This window comes from Perognathus longimembris, chromosome 4, assembly GCF_023159225.1.
Source record: "Perognathus longimembris pacificus isolate PPM17 chromosome 4, ASM2315922v1, whole genome shotgun sequence".
NCBI lineage: Eukaryota > Metazoa > Chordata > Mammalia > Rodentia > Heteromyidae > Perognathus > Perognathus longimembris.
This window is the reverse complement of record NC_063164.1, coordinates 72,833,755-72,843,533: the sequence shown is the minus strand read 5'-3', so window position 1 is coordinate 72,843,533 and position 9,779 is coordinate 72,833,755.

Sequence of the window (9,779 nt, the reverse complement as noted above, 5' to 3'; positions counted from 1 at the left end):
AGTTTTAAAAATAGTAATTTTCAAATTTATCCTCATAAATTAAAACCAAAGCTGCAGAAATCCCCATATTCAACTCTCTTAATCTTCAAACCCTCCACTAGCATGATGACTATCATTACCTTTTAGGTGATGGCTTTCTAGATGTGTTTAAAATGTACCTATGTGTACATGAGAAACATAATTTGTTTTTTAACGTATAATTACTGTGTGGATATTGTGCAGAACTCCTCTTTTTCATTGTGGTCATGCAGGTCTTGCCATATCAAAGCATGTCAATCTGATTCATTCTTTTTAACATTTGCATAAAAGCAATGCTAATCCATTCTCTGGTTTTATCACAGATTAATTTCTCATTGCAATATTGGTAGGCATCCAATTTTCACTGTAACAAAGAATTCATAGCAAAAAGTCAGATAGAACCTTTGGACATATAAGATGAGTAGTTACAGAGAAGATATCTATCTGGCAGCCATTCCTTGCTCCCATTTTTCCATAGCCTTCATATTCCACTCAATTTCTTTTGGGCTGGGTTCTGGCTGTGATAGGGCTAGAGCTTGTAACAGGCTATGACAATGCACAAATTTAATGCCACTGGTGATGTCAGTGGTGTAGAGTATGATAGTCTTCTCAAAACCAATATATTCAAAATGAAACATGAGAGTTTGGATGGGAATTTAGAGATACAGACTCTTTCTTACACACACACACACACACACACACACACACACACACACACACACACAGCATAGACCTGAGAGATGTTAGCACCTGCATCAGTTTGCTAAAGCTGCCATAACAAAGAATACAGACTAATGACATGTATCTTCTCACAGCTCTGGAGGGTAGAAACAAAGGAATTTGTGGACATAGTGCTATCACTCTTTTTTCCAACTTATTAAAATTACCATCAGATAATTGTAGAAGAGGGTTTCATTTGGATCTTTCCATATATGCATAAAATATTTCCTTCTATCAGTCTCCTTCATTCCTCCTTTCCAAACCAGTCTCATCAAGCTTCAGTGTTTTCATTTCACATATTCACATGAAGTATTTTGAACATATATCTACCCTCCTTTAGACTCTCTGTGGCCATCCCTCCTTCCTCTAGTAGCCCCACTCCAGACTAGGATCTTTCATTCCTGTCATAAATTTCTTTTTTTATTTTAATTTTATTTTCAAGGTTATGTACTGAGAGAATATAGTTACATTTGTTATGTAGTGAGTAGTCCTTGTCAAACTTGTTACCTCTTGAAGCTGTATGTTAATTGTTCCAAGAGTACCAGGTTAGTTCCTTCTGAGGACCATAGTGGAAAGATCTGATCTAGAATTCTCACCTTGTCCGGTGCAAACTTGTCTTCTCCCAATGTTTTCATGATATCTCTCTTAAAAATATTCTCTTGCTCAGGTTCCCTCTTTTATTAATTATGCACTTAAGGATATTGGTCATATGACACTAGGGCTTCATTCCAGTACTTCATGTATACTTCACTAACTCTCTGACAAAATTCTCTCTAAATATGATTATATTCAGCTCAAAGCACCATCTCATAATCACAAGAGGAGTACATTGTAAGAGCAAAGCGAGAAGGTTGATGAACCTGGTCACCATTGCTGCAGTAGGATCCATCAATGGATCTAAAACTGCGGGATGAGGGGCTGGGGATATGGCCTAGTGGCAAGAGTGCTTGCCTCATATACATGAGGCCCTGGGTTCAATTTCCCAGCACCACATATACAGAAAATGGCCAGAAGTGATGATGTGGCTCAAGTGGCAGAGTGCTAGCCTTGAGCAAAAAGAAGCCAGGAACAGTGCTCAGGCCCTGAGTCCAAGCCCAGGACTGGCCAAAACAAAAAAACAAACAAAAAAAAAACTGCAGGATGAAAGTTTAAACAGAAACAAACCATACCTAATGTACAGAGGGAGAAATAAATGAAGTGCATAGGCATACTATAGTAACCTTAATAGTACATAGGGTAACTATTTAAATAACACATTTATTAGATGCAGTAAAGCTTAAGAAATCTACTAATGCACTGGTTCCACTTAGTAACTTTGTAATTAGGAAGGGATAAAACAGACTGAACTCAAGTGACCCAGTTTACCATCACCATTAATACAAATCAGTATCTGTACCCCTGAGACAATGTACTAAGAAGGTACATCACCTCTGTTGTACCCTTCTCAATAATGCATAATCCATAATCCAATCAAAGGAAAGCTTCGTAAAAACCAGATTAAGAAACAGTTTAAATATATGTAGCCAATACACCTAGAAGGCATCAAAGGTATGAAAGTCATGGGAAATGAATAAATCACAGATTAGAAGAGGCTAAGAAAACAAAATACTGCACGGTGGTGTTCTGGACTGGATCATGAAAGAGAAAATCAGTAATAACTCTAGGTAATTGTTAGACATTTCCATTTGTTAATAGCATATAGTTACAGCTAAGATTGTAGTAATAACTTAGAAGTAATTAAGTTGATTTCTTAGGATATAAGTAATAGTTGAGATTAATTTCTCAGTTATGATAAATGTTCTAAGGTTATGTAAGATGATAATTTTAGGAGAAGCTGAGTGAATAGTAGTTAGGAATTCTGTACTATTTCTGTAAGCTCTTCTGTAAGCTTAAAATTTAACAAAAAGTTAAATTTAAACAAAAGGAGGAATGAAAGAAAAGCAATGGCATAGTAATGGTGATTAAAGTTGAACTGAAATGGCTAATTTCAAAATTGACATTATATGACATTCTACCTTACATCCAATGTTTCTGCTTATTTACTCAGGGTTTTCTGATGTTCTGACATTTAATCAAAATATATCATAAACATTAATACTTAATATTTATTGTTTTAGGTCTTGCCAATATATCTTGTAGATTTTTTACTGTCATCAAAGTTATATTTCATATTACTTTCCTGCCCTATTTTCTCATTTGTAGTAAACCTAGATTTTTTTAAATGGGTCTGATATTTGGGAATTTTATCAAACTTTTACTTAATCAATGTTTTTAATAATTTTGTCAGAATTTCCTAAGTCAGCAATCAAAATTTGCAAATACTGATTATGTGAATTGTTTTTTATTTCCTCTAATGCTTATGTCCCATAAGCTTAATTTGTAGATTAAGTCCTACACAGTAAACTTGAATGGCAGTGATAAGCTAATACCTTGTCTCAGTTTCAATGTAGAACATGTAGAATTCAATGAATGAGTTCCACTGTCTTTTTTTTATCTTTTATAAAACTCCCCTTTTCAGGTATTATCTATACATTAAAAAAGTATTCTGTATACTTCCCATTATGATTAAAAATAATTCAATATTTAATCTTTATCCAAAACAAAATAAAACATTCATCAAGCATTACTTCATGATTTTCATCAGTCACACCCGGGGCTTGGTATTTAGGTCCTCAAATGTTTTGAAGGAAATTCTTTCTCCAATGCCTTTGCTACAGATGACAAGTCTGATGCCAGCTGGATGATTATCTTTAATAGTGAACCATAATATTGTTCTCAGGAGGATGAGAAATGATAGACTTGATATTGTAAGATTCCACCATGGAAAATCTAGGTATTTTTTTTCTGTTTACTTATCAACATGCTTAAATCTATTCTAATCATGGCACATGTCTTCTTAACTAATGTTTTTGGCATTACTGCTTCTCTATTTCTTTTGCAAGTCTTTCTATACTTATGATGCAATTATTACATTTATTTTCTCTGTGTCCTGATGTTTCCTTGTATTTTTGACCTCCTTGCTTCTTTTGTCTTATTCTGAAAGAATTCCTATCTTCTGCTTTAATTTCAAATTCACGTTTTATTCAGCTTATTTATTCCATTTTATCTTGCTAGTACCTTTAAAATTATTTGATGAGTGCTGAGAACTGTCCTTTCAGAACAACTTGTTATTGTTGTTGCCATTGGATTTGTTGTTGTTTTTTTAGTCTTGCCACATTTCCTTGTGGCTCCAAAACTTCATTTAGAGATAATAATTGCAGTTACATTAATTTAACCATTTATTCTTATGAACATCATTTTTCTTGATATTTTTCTTTCTTTTAATTTTATTGTTAAGATGAAGTACACATGGGGATAGGATTTAGCTTAGGGGAAGAGCACTTGCCTGGCAAGGGCAGGGCCCTGAGTTTGGTCCTCAGCTCTGCCAAAACAACAACAAAACACACCCAAACCTCAAAGCAAAAAAAAAAGATGATGTACAGAGGGGTTAGTTGCCTGAGTTAGGTAATGAGTACCTTTCCTTTTACACAGTGTTACCCCCTCCATCATTCTCTCCCAGTTTTTCCTCTCTTGACTTCCCTCCCTGGGAACTTGTATAGTTCATTTCCAACATATTGTCTACTGGGTTTCACTTTGTCCCTTTGTTCCACCTTTTCTGTGCTTCCCCTTCCCTTCCCCAAATCAGATAAACTTATATGCAAGACAAAATGTACAGAAATAAACAACAACAACAGAAGGGAATAAATCAATAAGAGAGGAAAGAAGAAAAGAAAAAAACACATCAGTATAATAAAAAAAAAAACCCCTCTTACTCCCATTTCTTGGAGTTCATTTCAATAAGCAACCTTTTATATGATTATATGCGCAAAACTATTGAACACTTAGGATCCTCTCCTAAGTATATCCTCCTTTGGTCTCACTGACCATTATCAAGAAAACTAACAATAACAGATGCTGGCAAGATGTGGCCAAACAGGAACACTGCTACACTGTTGGTGGGAATGTAAACTTGTTCAAGCACTCTGAAAAGCAGAATGGAGGGTCCTCAAAAGATTAAACATGGAGCTCCCCTATGACCCAGCAATCAAAAGCCTTGTTTTGATCCAGGAAGATGGCGCCGCCACGGTAGGGAGGTACCGCGACTCGCTCCAACTGAATAGCGAGCTGGGAACTCCAGCACCCAACACCCCATCAAGAACCCATGGATTCGATGGTCTCCCTTATTGGGAATAATTAGCACAGGTTTAGGCAAGCCACAGCAGAGGATCACAAGAGCCCAATAGCTATACCTTTATGATCACATAAGATGATGCTAAGTGAAATGAACTCCATTTTATGGAAATGATTGTTATATCACAGTTGTAACTACTTTCAACATCCCATGTGTATCTGTAGTTTATACTGTTGATGATGTTCTTGTATCAACTGTTGATGATGTTCTTGTATCACCTTCTTGTGATTGTATCTGCACTATCTCTGTAATCTTATCTGAGTATATTGGAAACCGTGTATACTGGTATTAGAATTAGGAAATTGAAAGGGAATACCAAAATTGAGAGACAAAGGGTAAAATAAGAGAAACAACAACAAATCAATACTTGCAAAACTATATGGTGTAAGTGAACTGAACACCTCAGGGGGGGAAGGCGGAGGGGGGAGAGGGCCATGAGGGACAAGGTAACAAACAGTACAAGAAATGTATCCAATGCCTAACGTATGAAACTGTAACCTCTCTGTACATCAGTTTTATAATAAAAACTTAAAAAAAAAAAAAAAGAAAAGCCAAAGCCAATGAGATGAAGATGGTAGGAGAGAAAAAACAGAAATTTGTGGGGGTGTGGGGATGCACTTGGCCCACAGGGTTGATCAATCCTGCCAAGGCTCTGCTGCTAGCCATAGACATATGTATACATATACATACACATATATGTATATGTATATGTGTGTGTGCCTAAGTATATATATCTTTTGTATGTGTGTATGTTTTATATATTTGAATATGTATATTTATACATATATTTTAATAAAAATACTTATATATAAAAAGAAAGAACCCAGCAAAACCAGCAGCCAGAAGCAGTGGAGAAACACAGGAAAACAAAAAGGAGCAAAAAAGAAGAGCCAAGGGCTGGGGATATAGCCTAGTGGCAAGAGTGCCTGCCTCGGATACACGAGGCCCTAGGTTTGATTCCCCAGCACCACATATACAGAAAACGGCTGACCCTGGCCCAAACAGAGCCAGGCTGGGAAAGGGGAACCTGGCGATCAGCAGACCAACTGCCAGAAGCACAGAGTCCAGACAGCGGGACTCCACAGACACCAGGGAGAGTGCGGACCAAGATACACGGCGATGGCAGCGACGGGAAGTTCGGGTCCATACCAGGAATGGACTTAAGCGGCTGTGGAACCCAGCAGTGCAGAAGGGGAGAGCCGGGGATGCCACCATGACCTTTTGCCACACCCGAAGGACCAACAGCCGCGCAGGACACACACACAATCCAGGACCAGTGAGTTCCCCATTACCCCCTCCCCCAACGAGAGAACAGCTATCAGAGACCCAAACCCAACAAAGAAGCTAGATCTCCCTCCCTCCCCTTCCCCATCCTGAGGGAACAAAGAACCCCCAAATCAGGTAGGAAGCTCCCATCAGGCTCTGGGAAGTCACAGGAGTTTAACAGGGGAAAGGCGGAGCAGCCCCAAGGCCGCCCAAGAGCCTGAACTGGCCAAACCAGCCCTGCCCCCTTCCCAACAGGGGCCAGGGGATGGCCGGCAGTGCAAGCCCCACCCGAGGCACCTGGACCTAGCGGACTTTTACAACTAAAATCACAGGCGCTGGTGGGCAATACCAGCACAGCAAGGACACCTGGGCCTGATCATGTGCCCTCCTCACAGCGGAGGCCCAGTCTGAGTGCGCTAACCCGCGCCTGGACAGTTGATCCCACTGGGCCCCACACATACTGCCCCCCACAGCGGACTCGCAGGAGGGTGCAAGCACAACCCAACAACCCCGGGCTCGCTCTGGTAGATGTACCCCGCTCAGGTGGATGGGGCCACAGCGGCAGTGCCTGTTGTAGTGTGTAGTGGGCGCACAGGTGGGCGGGGCCCCGGCAACAGCGCCCGCTCTGGTAGGCGTGCCTACACAGGAGGGCAGAGCTCTCCATCGGCCCTCACCCACTCAGTTTGGCGCATTTCGCACAAGTGGGTGGGCCGCACCTCAACAACACTGGCCCCTGAGCGGTCCACACAGGAAGACGAACTGCCTGAGAGGTGAGCTCCTCTGACCAAGATACAGAGTGGAAAAAAGAACTAAAGAAGAGATAAGCCTCCACGCCATACTGAACCAGCGACCAGCAAACCCCCAACAGGGGCACCCTAGGGTCAGCACAGCACAGTGGCAGGACACTGTCACACAGAGAAAGACACAGAACCTACCAGCCCCCAAGTGTAGGGAGAGTGACCACCTCAGCAACAACTGAGAAGGTCATGCTCACCCATTCGGAAGCAAGGGGCAACAGCCAAACCCAAACCCAGAGCCAGGACACCAGGGCACAAGGCTCCCACTGATGGACCAGTGGGAACCAGCACAAAACCAAACCAGGGAAGCTACCCATAGATCTCCAGAAGCGCAAATCACAAAGAAATATAACATATTACATCAAAGGGCAAGTCAACTCACAAGCTTCAAAAAGCAGCACGACTGAAGAGATGGAGAATAAAAAAGCAAATGAGGCCATGTTAACAGAAATGGTGGAAAGCATCAGAAACGGAATCAGAAAACAATTCCAGTAGTTTAGAGTGGAAGTCTTGAAGGACATCTAGGAAGCCAAGAAAGAAATGGAAGCAAAAATGGATATAATGCAAACCTCCATTAAAGAAGACCTTAACATCCTGAGAAGTGAAATGCATGAAAAAAAATAGATTTAAAATACAACTCTTTAAAGGAAGAAATTTCCACGATCAGAGCTGATTTGACAACCATAAATAGCTCTCTGACATCCATAAACTCTGCAATTGAATCCACAGCACAAAGAATTGTCCATGTGGAATCCAGAATCTTTCTCTTGGACGATGAAGCAGCCGACAACACCAGAAAATTACCATACTCCAAGAAATGGTAAAGCTTCAGGGCAGACTAATCCAGGAACTAACGGACAAAGACAAGAGATATAATCTGTGCATAATTGGAATAGAAGAAGGAGCCGAATACCAGAGCAGAGGGCTTCATCATATTTTCAATAAAGTTATTGCAGAAAACTTCCCCAATCTCACAAGGGACCCCATCCAGGTAACCAAAGCCTATAGGACACCTGGCAGGCCAGACCCCAGAAAAGCCACCCCAAGGCACATAATATTCAATACTTCATATCTCAAGAATAAAGAGCAAATTCTGAATGCAGCCAAAACGAAGAAAGAAATTTTCTACAATGGGAAGAGGATCCGAATAACAGCAGAACTCTCCACACAAACCTACCAAGCACGAAGTGCCAACAATATGCAACCTAGGATTAAATATCCAGTGAAATTGAAGTTCACATTCGAAGGGAAAACCATATCTTTTCATAGCAAAGAGGATCTAAAGGAGTATGTGAATAGAAAACCAGCCCTACAGCGAACTCTAAGAGGGGAATCCCACCCAACAGAGAGCGTACAGGACACATGGACAGAAACAGAAACAGAAACAGAAAGAGAAGCTCACTAAAGACAAGAAAAAAAAAGAGGAAAAAACAGTCCAACAAGAAAATGGAAGGAGAAAAAACACTCTTATCCTTGATCTCTTTGAATGGAAATGGTATAAACTCTCCGATAAAGAGGAGCAGACTGGCAGAATGGATCTGCAAACAAAAAGTTGCCATCTGTTGTCTACAAGAGACCAACCTTACAGCAAGGGACAAAATCAGTCTCCAAATGAAAGGATGGAGCAAGACCTTCCAAGCAAACGCACCTACCAAAATGGCAGGTGTAGCCATCCTGATCTCAGACAAGGTGGACTTTTCATTAAAATCACCTCAAAAAGACAAAGAAGGACACTAGATTTTAGTACAAGGAAAAATCCAGAATCAAGACGTCACGGTGGTAAATGTATACTCACCGAACAAAAGAGGCCCCACATATGTCAAGGAAATTCTCACAGCATTACAGAACAAGATAGACCCAAACACAATCATAGTGGGAGACTTTAATATCCCACTATCCAAGAGACAGATCCAACACCCAGAGGATCAGCAAGGGAGCTGAGGACCTAAGTAACACCATATCACAAATGGATCTGACAGATCTATACAGAATCTTCCACCCTACAGAGACCCAATACACCTTCTTCTCAGCAGCACATGGATCATACTCCAAAAGAGACCATGTCATAGCCCACACAAAGAACCTCAGCAAATACAAAAGTATTGACGTCATCCCATGTATTATATCTGATCACAGTGGATTAAAGGTAACCCTCAATAACAACGGTTGCCATAGAGGCTATACACATTCTTGGAGGCTAAAACCCACACTGTTATCCAACACATGGGCCACAGACCAAATTAAAGGTGAAATCAATGAATTCATAAGCCACAATGACAATGAAAATCATCACAAAGAAACCTATGGGACACAGCTAAGGCAGTACTGAGAGGCAAGATCATTGCCCTCAGCACTCGCATTAAAAGAATGGAAGCAGAGCAGGTGAATAACCTCACGATGAAACTAAAACAACTGGAGAAACAGGAAATGACCGAATCTAAAATGACTAAGAGGAGAGAGATGACAAAGATTAAAGAAGAGATAAATCTGATTGAAAATAAAAAGACCATTCAACAAATAAATAAGACTAAAAGCTGGTTCTTTGAGAAAATAAATAAAATTGACAGACCCCTCGCAAGACTTATAAAAAGAAAGAAGAGACTCATATACGTAAAATCAGGGACTCCATCAGAAAAGTTACAACAAGTACACACAATATTCAAACAATCATAAGGAGCTATTTCCAGAACCTCTATTCAGTGAAAAAATAATGATTTTACAGAAATGGGTCAATTCTTAGAGAAGTA